General features: G+C 42.2%; 1 protein-coding gene across 3 annotated transcripts in view; it reads right to left on the minus strand.

Annotated features, from left to right (window-relative positions):
- The window catches only part of ANLN (anillin, actin binding protein), a 174,811-nt gene extending 148,485 nt beyond the window's left edge, over window positions 1-26,326 (minus strand). Inside the window, exons 1-2 of one of the 3 annotated variants that reach the window (XM_024991076.2) lie at window positions 26,118-26,326; window positions 24,453-24,616 (exon numbers count right to left, since the gene is read on the minus strand). The gene's annotated coding sequence lies outside the window, so the exon portion shown is untranslated. Of the gene's footprint in view, window positions 1-24,452; window positions 24,834-26,117 lie in introns of those variants that run through there. The other 2 variants (XM_024991075.2, XM_015469486.3) reach the window with 2 other exon arrangements.
- Between the last annotated feature and the right edge of the window lie 279 nt (window positions 26,327-26,605).

Genomic DNA, 26,605 nt, shown 5'->3' on the forward strand with positions numbered 1-26,605 from the left:
AGACCTAGGTCCTGGCTTGGACCCTGCAGTGGCTGTGAACCAGCTGCAGTGTGGAAACCCCCGGACAGTACTGTCTTAGACAATCGCCCACAGACAAGAGCGCCTCTGTGCAAGTCTGTTTTCAGTGGAGCATTTTCAGCACACTTCTGGAGCAGTAGGTGAGCTTAGGTTTAAGAGGAAGTTTGATTTTACCCTCGTTACCCTTCCCCCAAGGTGGCACAGCTCAGAGCCAAGAGAGACCTCCTCAGCTGGTGGTTTCTCCTGGATAGGAAAATGTGCGTGAGTTTGTTCCCAGCTTCTCCAACTGCGTGGGAAGCTGCCAAAAGGATCCATTTCTCTCCTGCCTCCTCCAGATGACAGACTCATGAGCTACATGGCAGTGAGGTGAAAAGTTGGTGTGAGAACAGCAGAGAGGCTCTGACCCTGTAAAGCCCTCTAAGAGTCCTCCTGGGGCCTCCCAGGTGGCACAGTGGTAAAGAAGCCACCTGCCAATGCAGGAGTTGTGGGTTCAATCCCTGAGCCAGGAAGATCCCCTGGGGTAGGAAATGGCAACCCACCCCAGTGTTCTTGCCTGGAAAATTCCATGGACAGAGGAGCCTGGCAGGCTGCAGTCCATGCGGTAGCAAAGAGTCAGACACAACAGCACGCATACAAGCACATGCATGAGTCCTAACTCACGGTCCCATCGAGAAGCTAGCCCACAGGGGACACCTTACCCGTGGATCTCCCCGACTGGCCCATGGGAACCAGCAGTGCTCCAGTGCCTCACACACACACGCCATCCTATGGCCGGCTCCGTGCCTGCACTCCTGAGAGCAAGCAGACTGCTAGTGAACATGAAAAAAAAAATGCCAGCCTGAATCTGCAGGCCAGAGAAAGACCACAAACATGAGCTTTAGCCTCATTCCTGGGAAAGCAGAAGGGAGTTGTCAGCATCTAGCCTTCTGCATTGCAGAATCAAGAGAAGACATACAAGCACAATCTCAAAAGGATATTTTTTGATAAGTTGATTCTAGAGCTCTATTAGACAATACATAAAAATGTTAAGAACATGTATATCCTTAACACAACAATTCCACAATAAGTACACACATACTATCACACACTTATTCATCACAAATACATTGTATATACATGTGCAAAAATAATATATGTAATGTATCTTTGTGCAAAGATATAGAATACTTATATGTTAAAACTATACAGCCTATTTAAAAACTACACAGCCTATTTAAAAATAAAGTATACCTGTATGTATTGATGTAGATTGTACATCATTGTAGAACAATCTCCAAAGTTTATTGTTAAGTAAAAAAGCATATTTCAGAACAGTGTTTAAGTCAATTCATATTTGATTTTTAAAAAGGGATGGTATGTGTATGTACATGTACACACACTTGTATACCACAGCCCATCTCTGGTAAGCTACGCAAGACCCTGGTGACGTTGAAGGACTAGAAGTCAGAAGTGACTCATTTTTACTCCACACTATTTGTTTGACTTTACTATATGCACATACTGTCTTTAACATTTTCTTGCATTTTTGAGTCCATGTTTATTGCTTTACTCAGCATGGATGTGAGCCGAATTCTAGGTTTAATAACTGCATTTTGAAATTTAAAATTTCATATTAGAAAATGAAATACAAAGTGTCCCTTCCACCTATGACTCCCATTGCTGCAGTTCTCCCCCACCAAAGATAACTATTTTCAGTTTCTTATAAAACTTACCACTTCTTATATACACAAACATAAAATATGACTCCACCCTTATGGCAGAAAGTGAAGAGGAACTAAAAAGCCTCTTGATGAAGGTGAAAGTGGAGAGTGAAAAAGTTGGCTTAAAGCTCAACATTCAGAAAACGAAGATCATGGCATCTTGTCCCATCACTTCATGGGAAATAGATGGGGAAACAGTGGAAACAGTGTCAGACTTTATTTTGGGGGGCTCCACTATCACTGCAGATGGTGACTGCAGCCATGAAATTAAAAGACGCTTACTCCTTGGAAGCAAGGTTATGACCAACCTAGATAGCATATTCAAAAGCAGAGACATTACTTTGCCAACAAAGGTCCATCTAGTCAAGGCAACGGTTTTTCCAGTGGTCATGTATGGATGAGAGAGTTGGACTGTGAAGAAAGCTGAGTGCCGAAGAATTGATGCTTTTGAACTGTGGTGTTGGAGAAGACTCTTGAGAGTCCCTTGGACTGCAAGGAGATCCAACCAGTCCATTCTGAAGGAGATCAGCCCTGGGATTTCTTTGGAAGGAATGATGCTAAAGCTGAAACTCCAGTACTTTGGCCATCTCATGCGAAGAGTTGACTCATTGGAAAAGACTCTGATGCTGGGAGGGATTGGGGGCAAGAGGAGAAGGGGATGACAGAGGATGAGATGGCTGGATGGCATCACTGACTCGATGGACGTGAGTCTGAATGAACTCCAGGAGTTGGTGATGGACAGGAAGGCCTGGCGTGCTGCGATTCATGGAGTTGTAGAGAGTCGGACATGACTGAGCAACTGATCTGATACATATATATATGAAGGAAATGGCAACTCACTCCAGAATTTTTGCCTGGAGAGTCCCATGAACAGCCTGGCAGGTTAGAGTCCATGGGTCGCAAAGAGTCAGACATGACTGAACAACTAACACGTGTGCACACATACACACATATATAATACTTTTCATCCTTCATTGTTTTTTACAGAGAGATTACGATCATATAAATAATTCTGCATGTGTTTCTCTTTCCATTTAATTACATACCTTAGAACCAAAGTCAAAAAATAAAAATAGACTGGACATTTTTAAATCTTCTTAGAGGAGGAAACAAGATGGCAGAATAAAAGGAGCTCACCTTCTCTCACAAAAACACCAAAGTTACAAATAACTGGTGAATAACCACCAGAAAGAGAGACTGGAACCTACCAAAACAAGCCACAGTGAGATGGTAGGAGGGGCAATTTCGTGATATAATCAAATCCCATTCCTGCCAGGGGCTGTCTCCCACACGGTTGAGATTTCTGAGTCCCATGTCAGGCTCCCTAGCCTGGGGGTCTAACATTGGCAAGAGGAGCATTTGACTTTTGAAGGCAAGTGGGGCTTGAGAGCAGGAATTCCACAGGACTAGGGGAACAGAGACTCCACTCTTGGAGGGTGCACACAAGGTTTCATGAGCACTGGGAACCAGGGCAAAGCAGTGACTCCGTGGGCACCTGGAACAGAGTTTACCTGATGGCCTCGGGGGTGTCTTCCTGGGGAAGCAGGAGTCAGCTGCAGTTCACTGTAGGGGGAAGGACACTGGTGGTAGAGGCCCAGGGCATATAGTGTCCGCTCTCCTACAGGTTGCTGTTTTGGCACCGAGACCTGGCCCCACACAACAGCGTTTAGGCTCCAGTGCCAGAATGCCCCAGGCCAAACCACCGACAGGGTGGGAACTCAGCACCACCTACCGCAGACAGGTCACCTGAAGTCCTGAGCCCACAGCCACCTCCAAACACATCCCTGCCCACCAGAGGCACATGACTTGGCTTCACACACCAGGAATAGGCACCAGTCCCATCAAAGCTGCATGAGACCATGGAACAGCCTCACCCACGAGGGGGCAGACAGCAAAAGCAAGAGGAACTATAAAAAGGCAGCCTGAGAAACGGAATTAGACAAAATGAGGCAGCAATGAAATATGGTCCAGATGAAAAAACAAGATAAAATTCCCCCCAAAACTAAGTGAAGTAGAGATAGGAAATCTGCCTGAATAAGAATCTGGAGTAATGATAGTAAAGATGATTCAAGATCTCAGAAAAAGAATTGTTATAGCACAGGCTGAGAAGATACAGGAAATGGTTAACAAAGAGCCAGAGAGTTAAAGAATAGAGATGAACAATACAATAACTGAAATGAAAAATACACTAACTAGGAGGAGTCAACAGCAGAATAAATGAGGCAAAGAGTGACTAAGCGAGCTTTAAAACATTGATGGAAATCAAAGCTATGGAACAGAATAAAGAAAAAAAGAATGAAAAGATACCCTAAGAGACTACTGGGACAACATTAAACACCAATATTTGCATTATAAGGGGCCCAGAAAGAGAAAACAGAAAGGGCCTGAGAAAATACTTGAAGAGAGAGTAGCTGAAAACGTCCCTAAAATTGGAAAGAAAATACTCAAGTCCAGGAAGTGAAGAGAGTCCCATACAGGATAAATCCAAGCAGGAACATATTAATCAAACTGACAAAAATTGATTGAAAATGGCAAAGAGAAAATATTAAAAGCAACAAGGAGGGAAAGCAACAAAAATATACAAGGGAATCCTCATATGGGTATCATCTGATTTTTCAGCAGAAACTCTGCACGTGAGAAGGGAATGGCAGGATATATTTAAAGTGATGAAAGGGAAAAACCTACAAGAATACTCAGCAAGGCTCTAGTTCAGATTTGATAAAGAAGTCAAAAGCTCTACAAACAAACAAAATTAAGAGAATTCAGCATCACCAAACCACCTTTACAACACATGCTAAAAGAACTTCTCTAGGCAGAAAAGGCCACAACCAGAACGAGGAAAATCATGGACGGGAAAGCTCACTTATAAAGGCAAACATACATATTTGTCCACACACAGATATGGTATCAAAACCAGCAATCATGAGACTAAAAATGTAGGATATTGGAAATGCATTTGGAATTAAAAGACTAGCAACTTAAAAAAAATCTTGTGTCTGTGTGTGTATATATATATGTATATACAGAGAGAGCGAGAGATGCGTACACACACACACACATAGAGGGAGATTGTTATAGCAAAACCTTATGGTAACCACAAGCCAAAAATCAACAATAGATACACAAAAGAAAAGCAGTCCAAACAGAACACTAAAGATAGTCATCAAACCACATGAGAACAAGAGAGGAAGGGAAATAAAAAAGACCTTCAAGAACAAATCCAAGACAATTTTTTAAATTGCAGTCAAAGCATACATATCAATAATTACCTTAAATGTAAACAGATTAAATGCTCCAACCAAAAGACATACACTGGCTGAATGGATACATAAACAAGACTTGTATATACGCTGTCTATAATAAACCCACTTCAGATCTAGGAAAACAGATTAAAGGGATGGGTAAAGTTATTCAAATGAAAATCAGAAGATCTGGAGTAGCAATATTCATATCAGGCAAAATAGACTTTAAAGACTTAAAAGAGACAAAGAAGGACACACGTATCAAGGGGTCAAGCCAAGGAGAAGATTTAACAATTGTAAATATATATGCAGGCAACACAGGAGCACCTCCGTACATAAGGGAAACGATAAGTCATAAAAGGAAAAAGTCAACAGGTACACAAAAATTGTGAGGAACTTTTAACACCCCACTAACATCAATGGACAGATCATCTAGACAGAAAATCCATACAGAAACAAAGGCCTTAAATGAGTCTTGAGACCAGATGAGTGTAATTGTTATTTATAGAACATTCCATCTGAAAGCAGCAGAATATACATTCTTTGCAATTGTACATGAGCATTCTCTAGGACAGATCACATGCTGGGAGCCAAAAAGCAAGCCTTGGTAAATTTAAGAAAACTAAAGTCATATAAAGCATCTTTTCTGACCACAACACTATGAGATTAGAAATCAAAAGATGAAATTAAAAAAAGTACCTAGAGACAAATGAAAGCTACAACAATCCAAAACCTATGGGATGCAGCAAAAGCACTTTTAAGAAGTAAGTTTATAGCAATACAGTCTTAACTCATGAAACAAAAATCTAAAACAACAGAAACTTACGCCTAAAGCAACTAGAGAAAGAAGAAAAAAAACCCAAAGTTAGAAGGAAAGAAATCATAAATATCAGAGCAGAAATAAATAGAGATGAAGAAAACAGAAAAGATGAATGAAACATAGAGCTGACTTTCTGAAAAATTGATAAACTTTTAATCAGACTAATCAAGCAAAAGAGAGGGCTCAAATCAATCAAATATGAAATGAAAAAGAAGTTACACTGGACACTATAGAAGTATAAAGGATCATAAGACACTATGGCAATAAAATGAACAACTAGAAGAAATGGACAAATTCTTAGAAAAGTAAAATATTTTAACACTGAACTAGAAATAGAATATACGAACAGATCATTCCAAGTACTGAAATTGAAACTGTGATTTAAAAATTTTCAACAAACAAATGTCCAGGACCAGATGGCCTCACAGGTGAATTCTATCAAACATTTAGAGAAGTGTTAACACCTATCCTTCTGAAACTGTTCCCAAAAACTGCAGATGAAAGAATACTCCCAAACTCATTCTGGAGCCGCCATCATGCTGCTACCAAAACCAGGAAAAGATACGAGAGAAAAAAAAAACCAATATCACTGATGAACATAGATGCAAAAATCCTTGACAAAATACTAAGAGATTGAATCCAACAATACATTGAAAGGATCATACAACATGATCACCTGGGATTTATCTCAGGAGTGCAAGGATTTTTCAATATCTGTATCAATCAGTGTGATATACCACATTGAATAAAAACCATATGATCATCTCAATAGAGGCAGAAAATGCTTTTTGACAAAATTCAACACCCATTTATGACAAAATCTCTCCAGAGAAGGGGCATAGAGGGAATCTACCTCAACATGATAAAGGCCATATATGACAAACCCACAGTTAACATCATACTCAATGGTGAAAAGCTGAAAGCATTTCCTCTAAGATCAGAAACAAGGATGTCCACTCTCATGGTTTTTTTTTCCCCCCAACAATTTTGGAAGTCCTAGCCACAGCAATCAGAAAAGAAAAAAATAAAAGGAATCCAAATTGGAAAGGAAGGGAAACTGTCACTGTTTGCAGATGACATACTATACATAAAAAAATCCTAAGGATGTTACCAGAAAACTACTTAAGTTGGTCAATGAATTTGGTAAGGTTGCAGGACAAAAAAATTAACAAGTCCCTTGCATTTCTATACACTAACCACAAAAGATCAGAAAGCAAAATTAAGGAAACAATCCCATTTATAGTTGCATCACAAAGAACACAACTTCTAGAAATAAATCTAAGGAGGTAAAAGACTTAGAAAACAATTGGAAAAGTATAAGACACTGATGAAAGAAACTGAAGATGACAAATGGGTTAGAAGAATTACTATTGTTAAAATGATTATACTACCCAAGTCAATTAACAGGTTCAGTGTAATCCTTATCAGAACACCAATGACATTTTTCACAGAACTAGATCAAGTAATTCTAAAATTTGTATGGAAACACAAAGACCCCAAATAATAAAACAATCTTGAGAAAGAAGAGCAAAACTAGAAACATCACGCTCCCTGATTTCCAGTTATACTACAAAGGTATAGTGACAGCATGGTTATGATAGCTATCATAATAGCATGGTTCTGGCAGAAAAAACACAGATCAGTGGAGCTCAGAAACAAACACGAGGTTACATGACCAACTGATCTGTGACAAAGGAGGCAAGGATATACAATGGGGAAAAGCCTCTTCAATAAATGGTGTTGGGAAAACTGGACATCTGCATGCAAAAGAATGAAACTGGACTACTCACACTATCTTAAAAAAACTCAAAATAGATTAAAGAATTATATGTAAGACCTGAAACCATAAAACTACTTGTAGAAAACATAGGCAGTAGGCTCTTTGACAACTGTCTTACCAATAATTTTTTTGGATCTGTCTCCATCAATAGAAACAAAAGCAAAAATAAATGAGACTACATCAAACTAAAAAGCTTTTGCACAGCAAACTATCAATAAAACAAAAAGGCAACTTACTAATTGGGAGAAGATATTTGCAAACAATATATCTGATAAGTTAATATCCAAAATATACAAAGAAATCATACAACACAAAAAGACAACCCAATTAAAAAGCTGGATAGAGGAATAGACTTTTTTTTTCCCCAAAGACAACATACTGATGGCCACAGACACATGAAAAAATGTTCAACATCACTAATCAGGAAAATGCAAATCAAAACCACAATAAGATAACACCTCACACCGGTCAGAATGGCTATTATGAAAAAGACAACAAAGAACAAGCTGTACAAAAGATGTACAGAAAAAGGAACCCTCGTGTACTGTCGGTGGGACTGAAAATTGATGAGTCCACTGGAAAACAGTATGGAGTTCTCAAAAAAATTAAAAATAGAACTGCCATATGATCCAGCAATATCAGTTTTGCGTATTTACCCAAAGAAAACGAAAATACTAATTTGAAAAGATACATGTACTCAATGTTCATTGCAGTGTTACTTAAAATAGCCAAGATATGGAAGCAATGTGCGTGTCCACTGATAAATGAATAAAGAAATGTAAACATATGCAATGGAATGTTGTTGTTTAGTCCCTAAGTCCTGTCCAACTCTTACGCGACCCATGGACTGTAGCCTGCCAGGTTCTGCTGTCCATGGGACTTCCCAGGCAAGAATACTGGAGTGGTTGCCATTTCCTTCTCCAGGGGATCTTCCCAACCCAGGGATTGAACCTGTGGCTCCTGCACTAGCAGGTGGATTCATTACCACTGAGCCACCAGGGAAGCCCCAGAATGGAATGTTACTCAGCCTTGAAAAAAGAAATCTTACCACTTACAACAACATGGATGGAACTAGAGAGTATTATGTTAAGTGAAATAAGTCAGACAGACAAAGACAGATATACTGTATGATTTCACCAACATGTAGAATCTCAAAAACAAATAAAATAGAATGAAAACAGACTCACATAGAGAAGAAATGGGTGGTGCCAGACGAGAGGACATTGAGGGGGATGGTGAAATAAGTGAGGGGATTAAGAGCTACAAACCTCCAGTTATAAATAAGCCATGGGGATATAATATGCAGCATAAGGAAAATGGTAATACTGTAATAACTTTGGGGACAGACGTACTAAACTTACTGAGGTGACCATTTCATAATGTATGCAAATGTCAAATTGCTATGCAGCACATCTGAAATGTAGTACACCTTGAGAATCCCATGAACAGTATGAAAGGCAAAAAGATATGACACCAAAAGACAAACCTGCCAGGTCAGGAGGTGTCCAATATGCTACTGGAGAAGAGCAGACAAATAGCTCCAGAAGGAATGAAGAGGCTGAGCCAAAGCAGGAATGACGCCCAGTTGTGGATGGGACTGGTGGTGAAAGTAATGTCCGATGCTGTAAAGAACAATATTGCATAGGAACCTGGAATATTAGGTCCATGAATCAAGGTAAATTGGAAGTGGTCAAATAGGAGATGGCAAGAGTGAATATTGACATTTTAGGAATCAACGCAAATCGGACAGGAACAAGTGAGAATTTAATTCAAATGACCATTAAATCTACTGCTATGGGCACTAATCCCTTAGAAGAAATGGAGTAGCCCTCATAATCAACAAGAGAGTTTGAAATGCAGTACTTGGGTGTAATCTCAAAAACGACAGATCTCTCTTCCTTTCCAAGGCAAATCATTCAATATTGCAGTAATCCACATCTATACCCCAACCACTGATGCTGAAGAAGCTGAAGTTGAATGGTTTTGTGAAGACCTATAAGACTTTCTACAGAGAAGGCAATGGTACCCCACTCCAGTACTCTTGCCTAGAAAATCCCATGGACGGAGGAGCCTGGTGGGCTGCAGTCCATGGGGTCGCTAGGAGTCGGACACGACTGAGTGACTTCACTTTCACTTTTCACTTTCATGCACTGGAGGAGGAAATGGCAACCCACTCCAGAATTCTTGCCTGGAGAATCCCAGGGATGGGGGAGCCTGGTGGGCTGCCGTCTATGGGGTTGCACAGAGTCGGACACGACTGAAGCGACTTAGCAGCAGCATAAGACTTTCTAGACCTAACACCAAAAAAAAAGTTGTCCTTTTCATCATGGATTGGAATGCAAAAATAGGAAGTCAAGAAATACTTGGAGTAACGGGTAAGTTTGGCCTTGGAGTACAAAATGAAGCAGGGCAAAGGCTAACAGAGTTTGGTCCAGAGAACACACTGGTTGTAGCAAACACCCTCTTGCAATAACACAAGAAACAAGTCTACACATGGACATCACCAGAAGGTCAGTACCAAAATACTATATTCTTTGCAGCTGAAGATGGAGAAGCTATATACAACCAGTAAAAACAAGATTGGGAGCTGAGTGGGGCTCGGATCATGAACTCCTTATTGCATAATTCAGACTTAAAGTGAAGAAAGTAGGGAAAACCACTAGGCCATTCAGGTGTGATCTAAATAAAATCCCTTATGATTATGCAGTGGAGGTGACAAATAGATTCAAGGGATTAGATCTAGTAAACTATGATTATGAACTATGGCTGGAGGTTTGTAACACTGTACAGAGGCAGTGACCAAAACCATTCCAAAGGAAAATAAATGCAAGAAGGCAAAATGGTTGTCTGAGAAAGCTTTACAAATAGCTGAAGAAAGAAGAGAAGTAAAAAGCAAGGGAGAAAGGGAAAGATACACTTAACTGAATGCAGAGTTCCAGAGAATAAAAGAGAGAGATAAGAAGGCTTCTTTAATAAACAGTGCAAAGAAATAGAGGAAAACAATAGAATGGGAAAAACCAGAGATCTCTTCAAGAAAACTGGAGATATCAAAGAAACATTTCACGCAAGGATGGGCACAGTAAAGTACAGAAATGGTAAAGACATAACACAGAAGAGATTAGGAAGAGGTGGCAAGAATACACAAAAGAACTGTACAAGAAAGGTCTTGATGATCCGGATACCCCAAATGGTGTGGTCATTCACCTAGAACCAGACATCCTGGAGTGTGAAGTCAACTGGACCTTAGGAAGCATTACTATGAACAAAGCTAGTAGACATGATAGAATTCCAGCTGAGCTATTTAAAATCCTAAAAGATGTTGTGTTATCAAGCATCTTTTCTGATAACAATGCTATGAGATTGGAAATAAACTAGAAGAAAAAAACTCTAAGAAACACAAACACGTGGCAGCTAAGCAAGATGCTACTAAACAACCATTGGATCACTGAAAACAATCAAAGAGTAAATAAAAAAATACCTAAAGACAAATGAGGATGAAAACATAACGGTCCAAAACTTAAGGCGTACAGCAAAAGCTGTCCTAAGAGGGACGTTTATAGCAATACAATCTTACCTCAAGAAACAAGAAAAATCTCAAATAATCTAACCTCACACCTAAAACAGCTAGATTAAAAAAAACAAACAAAACCTTTTAAAGTTAGTAGAAGGAAGGAAATCATAAAGATCAGAGAAGAAATAAATGAGAGACAAAACAATAACAAAGATCAGTGAAACTAAAAGCTAGTTCTTTGAAAAGATAAAACTGATAAGCCTTTAGCCAGACTCAAAGAAATAAAGGAGAGGACTCAAACCAGTAAAATTAGAAATGTAAAGAGTTACAACTGACTCCACAGAAATACCAAGGATCATAAGAGACTACTATGAACAACTGTATGCCAATAAAATGGACAACCTGGAAGAAATGGACAAATTCTTAGAAAGGTACAAGTCTCTCTAGAACCAGAAAAAAAATATAAAAAATGAACAGACCAATCACAAGCACTGAAACTGAAACTGTGATTAAAAACCCAACAGAAGTCCAGGACCTGAAAGCTTCACAGGTGAACTTAAAAAAATTTTAGAAAAGCGTTTAACACCTATCCTTCTGAAACTGTTCTAAAAAATCACAAAGAAAATTTCCCAACTCATTTTATGAGGCCACTATCATCATGATACCAAAATCAGACAAAGATACCACAAAAAAAGAAAACTACAGTCCAATATCACTGATAAACACAGATGCAAAATTCCTCAACAAAATACTAGTAACCCCCAACAATACATTTAAAAGATCATACTCAATGATCAAGTGGGATTCATCCCAGGGATGCAAGGATTTTTCGTCATCTGAAAATCAATGTGATATACCATATCAACAAATTGAAGAACGAAAACCATATGATCACCTCAATGGATGCAGAAAAAACATTTATCAAAATTCAGAACCCATTTATGATAAGAACTCTCCAGAAAGTGAGCATAGAGGGTACATATCTCAACATATTAGAGGCCATTTATGACAAACCTCGGAGAAGGCAATGGCACCCCACTCCGGTACTCTTGCCTGGAAAATCCATGGACAGAGGAGGCTGGTAGGCTGAAGTCCGTGGGGTCACTAAGAGTCGGACACGACTGAGCGACTTCACTTTTACTTTTTACTTTCATGCATTGGAGAAGGAAATGGCAACCCACTCCAGTATTCTTGCCTGGAGAATCCCAGGGACAGAGGAGCCTAATGGGCTGCTGTCTATGGGGTTGCACAGAGTCGGACACGACTGAAGCAACTTAGCAGCAGCATGACAAACCTACAGTTGGCATCCTACTCAGTGGTGAAAAGCTGAAAGCATTCCCTCTAATATCAGGAACAGGAAAAGGATGTCCACTCTCACCACTTTTATTCAACATAGATTTGGAAGTCCTACCTACAGCAATCAGAGAAGAAAAAGAAGTAAAGGGAATTCAAATCAGAAAAGAAGAGGCTAAACTGTCACTGTCTGCAGATGATATGGTACCATACATAGAATATCCTAAAGATGATGCCAGAATCCTACCAGAACTCACCAATGAATTTGGTAAAATTGCAAGTTACAAAATCAATACACAGAAGTCTGTTGGATATATATACAATAACAATGAAAGATCAGAAAGAGAAGTTCTAGAAGCAGTTCCATTGCATCAAAAAGAATACAATACCCAGGAATAAACCTACCTAAGGAGACAAAAGATCTGTACACCAAAAAATATAAGATGCTGATGAAAGAAATCAAAGACATAAACAGATGGAAAAATATACCATGTTTGTGGATTGGAAGAATCAATATTGTCAAAATGAGTATATTGCCCAAGGCAATCTACAGATTCTATACAATCCCTATCAAACTACCAATGGCATTTTTCACAGAATGAGAACAAAATATCTCAAAATTTGTATGGAGACAAAAAAGACCCTGAATAGCCAAAGCAGTCTTGAAAAAGAAAAATGGAGCTGGAGGAATCAGGCTCCTTGACTTCAGACTATACTACAAAGCTATAGTCATCAAAACAGTATGGTATTGGTACAAAATAGAAATATAGATTCATGGAACAGGATAGAAAACCCAGAAATAAGCCCATGCACCTATGGTCAATTAATCTATGACAAAAGAGACAAGATTTCACAATGCAGGAAAGACAGTTTCTTCAACAAATGGTGCAGGGAAAACTGGACAGCCACATGTAAAAAAAAAAAAAAAGAAATCATATCATTCTTTAACTCCATAAACAAAAATAACCTCAAAATGGATTAAAGATCTAAATGTGAGACTGGACACACTATAAAACTCCTAGAGGAAAACATAGGCAGAATACTGTCTGACATAAATCACAGCAACATCTTTTTTGATCCATCTCCAAGAATAATGGAAATAAAAGCAAACATAAACAAATGGGACCTACTGAAACTCAAAAGCTTTTGCAGAGCAAAGGAAACAATAAACAAAATGGAAAGACAGCCCACAGATTGGGAGAAAATATTTGCAAGTTGTCTGACCAATAAGGGATTACTCTCCCAAATTTACTAGTCAATCTAATCATACGGACCACAGCCTGGTCTAACTCAATGAAACTAAGCCATGCCCTGTGGGGCTACCCAAGACGGGCAGGTCATGGTGGAGAGATCTGACAGAATGTGGTCCACTGGAGAAGGGAATGGCAAACCACTTCAATAGTCTTGCTTTGAGAACCTGATGAACAGTATGAAAAGGCAAAATGATACGATACTGAAAGAGGAACTCCCCAGGTCAGTAGGTGCCCAATATGCTACTGGAGATCAGTGGAGAAATAACTCCAGAAAGAATGAAGGGATGGAGCCAAAGCAAAAACAATACCCAGTTGTGGGTGTGACTGGTGATAGAAGCAAGGTCCGATGCTGTAAAGAGCAATATTGCATAGGAACCTGGAACGTTAGTTTCATGAATCAAGGCAAATTGGAAGTGGTCAAACAGGAGATGGCAAGAGTGAACGTCAACATTCTAGGAATCAGCGAACTAAAATGGACTGGAATGGGTGAATTTAACTCAGATGACCATTATATCTACTACTGTGGGCAGGAATCCCTTAGAAGAAATGGAGTAGCCATCCCGGTCAACAAAAGAGTCCAAAATGCAGTACTTGGATGCAATCTCAAAAATGACAGAATGATCTCTCTTCGTTTCAAAGGCAAACCATTCAATATCACAGTAATCCAAGTCTATGCCCCAACCAGTAACGCTGAAGAAGCTGAAGTTGAATGGTTCTATGAAGACCTACAAGACCTTTTAGAACTAACACCCAAAAAAGATGTCCTTTTCATTATGCTGCTGCTGCTGCTAAGTCACTTTAGTCGTGTCCGACTCTCAGCAACCCCATGGACTGCAGCCCACCAGGCTCCTCTGTCCATGGGATTTTTCAGGCAAGAGTACTGGAGTGGGTTGCCATTGCCCTCTCCCCTTTTCATTATAGGGGACTGGAATGCAAAAGTAGGAAGTCAAGAAATACCTGGGATAACAGGCAAATTTGGCCTTGGAATACAGAATGAAGCAGGTCAAAGGCAAATAGAGTTTTGCCAAGAGAACACACTGGTCATAGCAAACACCCTCTTCCAACAACACAAGAGTAGATGCTACACATGGATATCACCAGATGGTCAACACCGAAATCAGATTGATTATATTCTTTGCAGCCAAAGATGGAGAAGCTCCAAACAGTCAGCAAAAACAAGACTGGGAGCTGACTGTGGCTCAGATCATGAACTCCTTATTTCCAAATTCAGTCTTAAATTGAAGAAAGTAGGGAAAACCACTAGACCATTCAGGTATGACCTAAATCAAATCCCTTATGATTATACATTGGAAGTGAGGAATAGATTTAAGGGCCTGGATCTGATAGATAGAGTGCCTGATGAACTATGGACTGAGGTTTGTGACACTGTACAGGAGACAGGGATCAAGACCATCCCCATGGAAAAGAAATGCAAAAAAGCAAAATGGCTGTCTGGGGAGGCCTTACAAATAGCTGTGAAAAGAAGAGAAGCAAAAAGCAAAGGAGAAAAGGAAAAATATAAGCATCTGAATGGAGAGTTTCAAAGAACAGCAAAAAGAGATAAGAAAGCCTTCCTCAGTGATCAGTGCAAAGAAATAGAGGAAAACAACAGAATGGGAAAGACTAGAGATCTCTTCAAGAAAATTAGAGATACCAAGGGAACATTTCATGCAAAGATGGGCTCGATAAAGGACAGAAATGGTATGGACCTAACAGAAGCAGAAGATATTAAGAAGAGGTGGCAAGAATACACAGAAGAACTGTACCAAAAAGATCTTCATGACCCAGATAATCACGATGGTGTGATCACTCACCTAGAGCCAGGCATCCTGGAATGTGAAGTCAAGTGGGCCTTAGGAAGCATCACTATGCACAAAGCTAGTGGAGGTGATGGACTTCCAGTTGAGCTGTTTCAAATCCTGAAAGATGATGCTGTGAAAGTGCTGCACTCAATATGCCAGCAAATTTGGAAAACTCAGCAGTGGCCACAGGACTGGAAGAGGTCAGTTTTCATTCCAATCCCAAAGACAGGCAATGCCAAAGACTGCTCAAACTACCACACAATTGCACTCATCTCACAAGCTAGAGTTTTCCTGGTAGCTCAGATGGTAACGTGTCTGCCTGCAATGTGGGAGACCCAGGTTCAATCCCTGGGTTGGGAAGATCTCCTAGAGAAGGAAATGGTAACCCACTCCCACGGACAGAGGAAATGGCAACCCACACCCACGGACGGAGGAGCATGGTAGGCTACAGTCCATGGGGTCGCAAAGAATCGGACATGACTGAGTGACTTCACTTCACTTCACACGCTAGTAAAGTAATGCTCAAAATTCTCTAAGCCAGGCTTCAGCAATACGCAAACCATGAACTTCCAGATGTTCAAGTTGGTTTTAGAAAAGGCAGAGGAATCAGAGATCAAATTTCCAACATCCACTGGATCATCGAAAAAGCAAGAGAGTTCCAGAAAACCATCTATTTCTACTTTATTGACTATGCCAAAGCCTTTGACTGTGTGGATCACAATAAACTGTGGAAAATTCTGAAAGAGATGGGAAGACCAGACCACCTGACCTGCCTCTTGAGAAACTTATATGCAGGTCAGTAAGCAACAGTTAGAATTGGACATGGAACAACAGACTGGTTCCAAATAGGAAAAGGAGTATGTCAAGGCTGTATATTGTCACCCTGCTTATTTAACTTATATGCAGAGTACATCATGAGAAACACTGGGCTGGAAGAAACACAAGCTGGAATCAAGATTGCTGGGAGAAATATCAATAACCTGAGATACGCAGATGACACCACCCTTATGGCAGAAAGTGAAGAGGAACTCAAAAGCCTCTTGATAGTGAAAGAGGAGATTGAAAAAGTTGACTTAAAGCTCAACATTCAGAAAACGAAGATCATGGCATCTGGTCCCATCACTTCATGGGAAATAGATGGGGAAACAGTGGAAACAGTGTCAGACTTTATTTTTGGGGGCTCCAAAATCACTGGAGATGGCAACTGCAGCCATGAAATTAAAAGACGCTTACTCCCTGGAAGGAAAGTTATGACCAACCTAGATAGCATATTCAAAACCAGAGACATTACTTTGCCAACTAAGATCCATCTAGTCAAGGCTATGGTTTTTCCTGTGGTCATGTATGGATGTGAGAGTTGGACTGTGAAGAAAACTGAGTGCCGAAGAATTGATGGTTTTGAACTGTGGTGTTGGAGAAGACTCTTGAGAGTCCCTTGGAGATCCAACCAGTCCATTCTGAAGGAGATCAGTCCTGGGTGTTCTTTGGAAGGAATGATGCTAAAGCTGAAACTCCAATACTTTGGCCACTTCATGCGAAGAGTTGACTCATTGGAAAAGACTCTGATGCTGGGAGGGACTGGGGGCAGGAGGAGAAGGGGACGACAGAGGATGAGATGGCTGGATGGCATCACCGACACGATGAATGTGAGTTTGAGTGAACTCCGGGAGTTGGTGATGGACACGGAGGCCTGGCATGCTGCAATTCATGGGGTCACAAAGAGTTGGACATGACTGAGCGACTGAACTGAACTCCCAAATTTACAAACGGTTTATGATGCTTAGTAGCAACAAAAACAAACTCAAAAAGTAGGCAGAAGACCTGAATAGACTTTTCTCTAAAAAGTAGATACAGATGGCCAATAGACACAGGAAAAGATGTTCAATATCATTAGTTATTACAGAAATGCAAATCAAAATTACAATGAGACTATCATCTCACACAGTTCAGAATATCTATCATCAAAAAATCCACAAACAACAAATGTTGGAGAGGGTGTGGAGAGAAGGGAACCCGCCTGCACTCTTGGTGGGAATGTAAATTGGTTCAGTCACTGTGAAGAACAGTATGGAGGTTCCTTAAAAAACTAAAAATGGAGCTACCATGTGACCCTGCAATCCCACTCCTGAGCATATATCCAGAGAAAAACATGGCCTGAAAAGATACATGCACCCCAATGTTCATTGCAGCACTGTTTACAATAGCCGAGACCTAGAAGCAACCTAAATGTCCATTGACAGAGAAACAAATAAAGAAGACAGGGTACCTATATACAATGGAATATTACTCAGCCATTAAAAAGGATGAAATAATGCCATGTGCAGCAACATGGACGGACCAAGAGTGTCATACTGAATGAAGAAGGTCAGACATAGGAGAAATATCATATGACATCCCTTATATGTGGAATCTAAAAAGAAATGATACAAATGAACTTACTTACAAAATAGAGACTCACAGACTTAAAAAACAAATTTATAGTTGCCAGGGGGAAGGGGCAGTTAGGGACTTTGGGAAGGTCATGTACACACTGCTATATTTAATTTGGATAACCAACAAAGACCTATTGTATAACACATGGAATTCTGCTCAATGTTATGTGCCAGCCTGTATTAGAGGGGGGTTTGGGGATGAATGGATATGTGTATATGTATGGGTATGGCTGAGTCCCTTTCCTGTTCACCTGAAACTACAACATTGGTAATCGGCTGTAACCCAATACAAAATGTTTTTGGTGTTAAATACTAAAAGATGATGCTGTTAAAGTGTTGCACTCAACATGTCAGCAAATTTGGAAAATTCAGCAGTGGCCACAGGACTGGAAAAGGTCAGTTTTCATTTCAATCCCAAAGAAGGGTGATGCCAAAGAATGTTCAAATTACCACATTAATTGCACTCATTTCACAAGCTAGCAAGGTTATGCTCAAAATCCTTCAAGCTAGGTTTCAGCAGTATGTGAACCAAGAACTTCCAGATGTACAAGTTGGGTTTAGAAAAGGCAGAGGAGCCAGAGATTAAATTGCCAACATTTGTTGGATCATGGAGAAAGAAAGGGAATTCCAGAAAACATCTACTTCTGCTTCTTTGACCACATTAAAGCCTATGACTGTGTGGATCACAACAAACTGTGGAAAATTCTTAAATAGATGGGAATACTGGACCACCTTAACCTGTCTCCTGAGAAAGCTGTATGCAGGTCAAGAAGCAACAGTTGAAACTGGACATTGAACAACTGATTGGTTCCAAACTGGGAAAGGAATATGACAAGGATTTATATTGTCACCCTGCTTATTTAACTTATATGTAGAGTACATCATGGGAAATGCTGGGCTGGATGAATTACAAGCTGCAATCAAGATTGCTTGGAGAAATATCAACAACCTCAGACATGCAGATGACACCACCCTTATGGCAGAAAGCACAGAGAAACTAAAGAGCCTCTTGATGAAAGTGAAAGAGGAGAGTGAAAAAGCTGGCTTAAAACTCAACATTCAAAAAACAAAGATCATGACATCCGTTCCCATCACTTCATGGCAAATAGAAGGGGGAAAAGTGGAAGTGGTGACAGATTTTACTTTTCTGGGTTCTGGAAAGTCACTTCAGACAGCAACAAAATTAAAAAATGCTTCCTCCTTGGAAGGAAAGCTATGACAAACCTAGACAGTGTATTCAAAAGCAGAGATATCAGTTTACCAACAAAGTCCATATAGTCAAAGCTATTGTTTTTCCAGTAGTCATGTTCAGATGTGAGAGTTGGACCATAAAGATCATGTAGGAATGTGAGAGTTGGACCATATAGAAGACAGCACCAAAGAATCGATGCTTTTGAACTGTGGTGCTGCTGAAGAAGATTCTTGAGAGTCTCTTGAACAGCAAGGAGATCAAACCAGTCAATCCTGAAGGAAATCAACCCGGAATATTCATTGAAAGGACTGATGCTGAAGCTCCAATACTTTGGCCCACCTGATGCAAATAGCTGATTCTTTGGAAACGACCCTAATACTAGGAAAGACTGAAGGCAATAGAAGGGGGAAGCAGAGGACAAGATAGTTAGATAGCATCACTGACTCAGTGGGCATGAATCTGAGTAAACTCCAGCAGATGGTGAAGGAGAGATGAGCCTGGCATGCTGCAGTCCACGGGGTGGCAAAGAGTTGGACAGGACGTAGTGACTGAACAACAGCAAAGAGGTCTGGAGTGAATTTCTGGGTGCCACTCCACAACTGTCCACTAGAGGGAACACAAACCCTTTGTTCCCACTCTGTTTTAGCTCTTTTCCTTTTCAGTATTTTATGTCAGGCCCTCTAGGGCTTCCCTGGTGGCTCAGACAGTAAAGAGTCTGCCTGCAATGTGGGAGACCAGGGTTTGATCGCTGGATTGGGAAGATCCCCTGGAGAAGGGAGTGGCAACTCACTCCAGTATTCTTGCCTGAGAAATTCCATGGACAGAAGAGCCTGGTGAGCTACAGTCCACGGGGTTGCAAAGAGTCAGACATGACTGAGCTACTAACACACACATACAGAGGCCCTCTGGGCTCCCCAGGTGGCACTAGTGGTAAAGAGCCCCACCCCCCGCCCCCTCCGCCAATGTAGGGGACATAAGATACATGGGTTTGATCCCTGGGTCTGGAGCCTGAAAGATCCCCTGGAGAAGGGAATGGCGACCCACTCCATTGTTCTTGAAAGGAGAATCCCATGGACAGAGGGGCCTGATAGGCTACAACTCATAGGGTTGCGCAGAGTCTGACACAACTGAAGTGACTTAGCACAGCATAGCACAGGAAAGAGGTCCTGTGCTGTTTTCTTTTCCAGGAAAGATGTACATATCACCTTAAATAGCTCTGGAGAAGGAGTTACTGACGTGTCCTGCAGGTCTTCCAAAATCTGTTTCCTCCCTTCAATTTAAATCTCTCACTGGCCAGTTTGTCATAAAATTCCCTGAGATGATGCACTGAAAAGCAATATATATATACATATATATATATATATACACACACACACACACACACACACTCTGTATATAAATATACAGAGTCTATTCTATGCTAAAGTATATACTATTTACAGTCTTGACAGATATCTTTAATAACATTTTAATGTCTGTTTGAAATGTGAGCCATTTGAGATTCAGATGGTATTTTATCTTACCACAGCTTCCTAACATAATTACCTAAGACACTTCTCAGGAAAACCAGTATTTTGCTTTTAGAGAAATGAGAGAGAAAAGATACCAGATGCCTTGGCCAAAGAGATTTCTCAGCTCAGCAGCTAAGAGCGACCCACAACCTGGGGTCCCCCTTGTTTCTGGATTTCACACAGGTGAGCCTAGGAACTGGTGATTTCTCATCTTGTTTTGATATATTAATATAATAGCTCTGTGGGTCTTTAGGTCTTATGTCACAAACCCAAGATACCCAGTGACAATGCAGCTGTCAGACCTTGTAATCTGGGTTATTTTAAAATACTGGGAACCACAGCAAGTTCTAACCATCTCTCACTGCACTCCCCAAGTAAACAGGTCTATAAATTGGGATTCCTAAGGGCCTTTGGGAAACACTGGAGGTGTCTCGGGGTTGGATGTGTGACAAGATATGTCAGGGATAATTTCAGGCTTTGAGAACTGTATGCTGCAGATGAGAACTGAGGCCAGAAGTTGCCTATGAAGGTGGATGCATCTGATCCTCCCAGGTATGCATTGCACCCTGCTGACCTCAGCACCAAAACCACTCAGTCTGACTGCTGCTTGCCAGCAAGCAGGCCCATAAACCCCTCTGTGAGCTATATATGAAAATATTAGGACTTCTAAAAATTTCTCTGGTAATTTAAGACTTGGATAAAGAAACGATGAAGAATATGTTCAGAAAAATTCAGAAGAAAAGTTAAAAAAAAATTCCTAGAGCGCCAGTTGCTTACCAGTTTTCTGAATATTGGACTTCCTCGGTGGCTCAGACGGTAAAGCGTCTGTCTACAATGTGGGAGACCCGGGTTCGATTCCTGGGTTGGGAAGATCCCTTGGAGAAGGAAATGGCAATCCACTCCAGTACTGTTGCCTGGAAAATCCCATGGACAGAGGAGCCTGGTAGGATACAGTCCATGGTGTCGCAAAGAGTCGGATATGACTGAGCGACTTTATGTTCACGTTTCTGAATGTTAATATTAAGGATTTACCCAACACAAATCTTTGAAAACTGGTCCTGTGTTTGGTAACTGAAGTAATGAAAGATCCTGTCTCCCAGTTGTACTGGGACAGCAAGCCAAGAACTCAGACTCTTAATAAAACAGCCACTGTCACAATGGTTCTCCTGCCGTTTGTCACCTTTGACCCTTCATGTGTTGAGCACCTTGTTGATCTGCTTCACAGGTAGTTATTGCCCCTGCTGAAGGAATCCCTTACCTAGGCAGTGAAAGCCACACTAAAATTCTTATACACTCGTGCATGTCTTCATGTTTCAGTCACCTCATCTCTGTCTTGGGTAGTGTTTATAGTGGGTTCAGCCATACCTGTCCGTACTCTGTTTAAACGAATTCCCCTCAAGTCTCTCAATGTGTGTCTCCGGGCACCTTCACTGACCCACCCAGACCACAGCGGGACCTAATCAGCATTCTAGCATGGACGCTTGGGGTCAGCGCTGCAGGCCAGGGAGCTCCTAGGGAGACCCTTCAATGCACTGATGCGGGATCCCCACTGCCCAGGAAAGCAACACTCCTTGTCTGAAATCTCAGTCAGAGGTAACACTGGAGCAGGATGGAACCTGACGGCCAGGAAATGCTGGCCGCAGGTGGCCCGCCAGCGGGGCCTCATCCTGGCACTTCCTGACTCCCTGTCCTTGGGCTTTTAAAGTCAGTGAATGGGGGCATTTCTACAGCCTAGAAAATTCACAGGATTCCTTGAAGCATAGAGCAGTGAGGGCGCCCCCTTGGCTGAGAGGTAAAGCCATCTCAGTAGCCTCTTTAAAAATGCCACTTGACAGTTTCAATGTGATTAAAGACCTAAATGTACAACCTGATACTATAAAATTCCTAGAGGAAACCATAGGCAGAACATTCTTAGGCATAAATCGCAGGAATATAATTTTTAATCCGTCTCCTAGAGTAATGAAAGTAAAAACAAAAATAAACAAATGGGACCTACTTAAACTCAAAAGCTTTTGCACAGCAAATAAAAACCATAAAACAAAAAGACAACCCATAGAATGGGAGAAAATATTTGCAACTGACAAGGGGTTAATCTCCAAAATTTACAAAGAGTTCATGAAGCTCAATATCAAAAACAAATAACCCAATCCTCCGAAGAACACAGATGGCCAAAGGCACATGAAAAGATACTCAACATTGCTAATTATTAGAGAAATACAAGACTACAATGAGGTATCACCCTACACCAGTCAGAATGACCCTCATCAAAAAGTCTATAAACATGCAAGGACCTACGATACAGCACATGGAACTCTGCTCAATGTTATGTGGCAGCCTGGATGGGAGAGGAGCTTGGGGGAGAATGGATACATGTACGGCTGAGTCCTTTACTGAAACTATCACAACATAGTTAATCTGCTATATATAAAATAAGGTTTAAAAAAGGCTATAAACAGTAAATGCTGGAGAGGATGCGGAACCCAAATACACTGTTGGTGGAAACGTTAATTGGTCCAGCCACTATAGAGAACAGTATGGAGGTTCCTTGAAAAGCTAAAGAATAGATCTACTACATGGCTCCAGCAGTCCCACTCCTGGCGATGTTTCTGGAGAAAAACATGGTTCAAAATGATACATGCACCCTGATGTTCATTGCAGCGCTGTATAAAACAGCTAGGACATGGAAGCAACTAAAACGTACATTGACAGAAGAATGGATAAAAAGACGTATATATACAGTGGAATATTACTCAACCATTAGAAAGAAAGAACGGCGCTTGCAGCAGCATGGATGGACCCAGAGACTACCATACCAGATGAAGTGTCGGAGAGGACAAACGTCACACGACATCACTTGGATGTGAAATCTAAAACCATCATGCAAATGACCTTGTTTACAAAGCAGAAACAGACTCACAGACTTTGAAAACAAACTTATGGTTACCAAGGGGGAAAGTATTGGGGGGTGAAGGGCTAAATTAGGAGTTTGGGATTGACGTACACACTACATATAGAAAATAAGTAAATCAACATGGACCTAGTACAGCACAGGGAACGCTACTCATTATTCTGTAATAAATGGAAGAAGACTTTGAAAAGAACAGATATATATATTGAATCACTTTGTTATACACCTGAAATTGACACAACATTGTAAATCAATTATAAATATAAAATTTGAATAGAAATCCAAATAAATAAAAATGCCCCTCAGGACATCTCTGAACTCAGAGTGAAGACACTATCCCAGGATGCAGAGTGGGCCTGGAGGCCTGACACTCTCCTCCAGCTTGCAGACTTGGGTTCAGCCCGAAGCAGCCAGTTCTGATGCAATCACACAAGGCCAGCCAATCGTCCTCATTCACCACCACAGTAAAACCTGAGTCCTTAATGCTCCCCACCAGCAACAAATCACTGAATTATTATTTAATCACTGAATTAAATAACTCGTCATGAGGGAGGCAGTAGGGCACTTAGGAGCGCCCGTCTTCCACCACAGACTACAGACGGGACCTCAGTTGCTCAGCACACACGAGCAGGCGCCCCAGAACCAAAGGCACCTGTGAGGTTTGACCCCCCAGATGCAGGAAAACGCCAGCACGTGGGAAACCTCTTCTGGGGCCTGTCTCTCTCCTGTCTCCCTCCCGCCCAAGCCCCCGGAACCACCTGTGCACGAGGACCAGGCTCTGGGCGGGTGAGGCAGCGTCCTCTTTTCCGGCTGCTCTTCAGCCTGTGGATGTCACTGATCTCATTGGCCTGCATTTCCCGTGTTACCAGCCCCAACCTGGCCCCCTGGGAACCCAGATCTGAGAAAAAAAGAGAATGTCGCCCCTCCAGCCCCCACCCCTGAGATGAAGAGAGGAATGGTGACACCAGGGTGCCCCAGACCACACCTTACCTCTGCCTTTGAAGCTCGAAGCTTGTCCTCCCTGCTCCAGGCTGCAAGTGTCTGGGGGCCTGGCCACCCCGGCCCTCTGCCCCCTGCTTTCCTTGGTCTCTGTGCTGCTGAGGCAACTCCAGGTCAACCTTGGCTACTCGGCCTCCCGAGCAGTTTCCGGAGGGCTGGAGACCACAGAAAGTGCTACCGGGCCTGGGCCTGTGGCCTTATTCCCTCCTCCCCTCCTCCATGCCCCCGGCCTTTGTCGTGGCCACTTGTTTTCCACAGGCCTCCTTATCTGCTTGACACGTTCCAGGCCAACTGCATTTCTTATCACAGCAAAACCTGAGTCCCCAGTACTCCCCACCCACAACAAGAATCATTTAATTAAACAATTCATCACGATAGAGATAGCAGCTTAGGACAGCCCATCTCCCACCACTGACTATTGACGGGAGCTCGGCTTCTAAGCAGACACCATTAAGCACCTCAGAATCCAACGTGCCAAGCGAAACATGCGTCGTGTGGTCTGACCCTGAAAGTGAGGGTCATCTCCCCATCCCCACGAGTGATCTGTTTTATGCTCAGCAGACTCCTCGCCAATGCAGGGTCACCCTGGCTCCACTTTTAGGCAGTGGCCTGCTTCTCAGTGGTGGTCAGGCCTCCCCACACCCCCCACTCTCGGTCAGACCCTGGCATCTGATCTCGTGTCGGTCTTTATGGTGGTGTTCACACAAAGGAGCCTTGTCGTGCTTGGCTAGGGGCTGTGTCTGGGCACAGAGCAGCAGTCTGAGAACTCCCCAAACACTTGAACCTCCCAGAAGGGCTTGGCCACCACAGAAACTGCTGGTGATGAGGAAGGGGATTGCCACACACACCCAAAAGTTCATTTCTTATTACAAGAAGGGAGGAACATTTCCATTTTTCAGCTATGGAAACAGGCTTACAGAAGAAGGTCGAGTAACTTGGGCAGAATCACAATAAGTTCCACGTGGGTTTAACAGGAGTCTGGGCCTGTAATATTCACTACAGCTGAGCTCTCAGTACCTCCCAGAGCTGTTCCCCCTCCACCTTGCTGGGCCTCTAACTAGACCTATAAATGTTCCAGGGGCCTGCTCCTCGGGGGTGAGGGGGACCACTGTCCTGGCCCCTCCATGCCCACCGCTACTCCACTCCAGCCTCATCCCTTGCTCAGGGACCAGTGTGATGCCCAGCGCGTTTCTTGCCAGGCTTTGTGCTGCAGCCTCTTCCTCTGCTTTGCACAAGGCCTGCAGAGCAGCCTACCAGCTCCCAGGCCTGCTGCCTTTTAACTCTGGCCTTGGGTTCTGTTTAGTCTTCTCCCCACAACCCTTCACAAACTTGCCAGAGTGACCTGGACGGAGCCCTTCCCTCCTCCACACCCTTGTCCTCAGTAGCCCCTGCCCAGAATACTGTCTTCTGCCTGCCTGTACCACCCGCACCAGTCTTGCCCATTAAAGCCCCAGCTCAGAAAACTTTCCCAGGAAGACTACTCAGATTTGCCGCCAAGTGAAAACATACCCTTTTCCTCTGATTCGCACGGCACTTTATATCTCTGCTTGACAAGTTATTTTTTATTCTTAAGTATGAGCCTACCCCCCTAAAGAACTTTAAAAACAAGGCCTTTGCATTCAGAGCTGAGACAGGAATCCCAACTTTGTGACTTACCAACTAATGGGGGCGATGGAGTCGGCCTCAAATCCTCGGAGAAGGTCCTCAGGTTAGCTGTGTAAGTCACCTGGCCAGCCGTGGGACACTCAGGAGGCAGATAGTGCCTGCTCTGCTCCAGACCTCCTCTTCCTGGTTTCAGCAAAGCTACCCACCTCCACTCCTCTGAGCCTGCCTGGCTTCAGCAGCAATCAGGCTAAGCAGGCACTCCTGTGGTGGGCGGGGCTCTCCCCGTGGTGGGCGGGGCTCTCTCCTTGGAGGCAGACATCCCAGGGGGCCCATCAACCAGGAAAGGGTGCCTCAGATGGGCAGACCTCATGCTGCCACTCTGTCCTCACTCGGGAGTCCAGACCTACTCAAAGGTCCTTCCAAGGGGCAGGAGCTGCTGGCCTCCGGTGGGGTTAGGCAAGGAGACTCCCATCTGCCCCCACAAGTTGAAGATGAGGAAGCTTGTTTATGATTCCCTGGCTTGTTTCTTTGCCCCCTTA

This window comes from Bos taurus, chromosome 4 (genome assembly GCF_002263795.3).
Source record: "Bos taurus isolate L1 Dominette 01449 registration number 42190680 breed Hereford chromosome 4, ARS-UCD2.0, whole genome shotgun sequence".
Lineage (NCBI taxonomy): Eukaryota > Metazoa > Chordata > Mammalia > Artiodactyla > Bovidae > Bos > Bos taurus.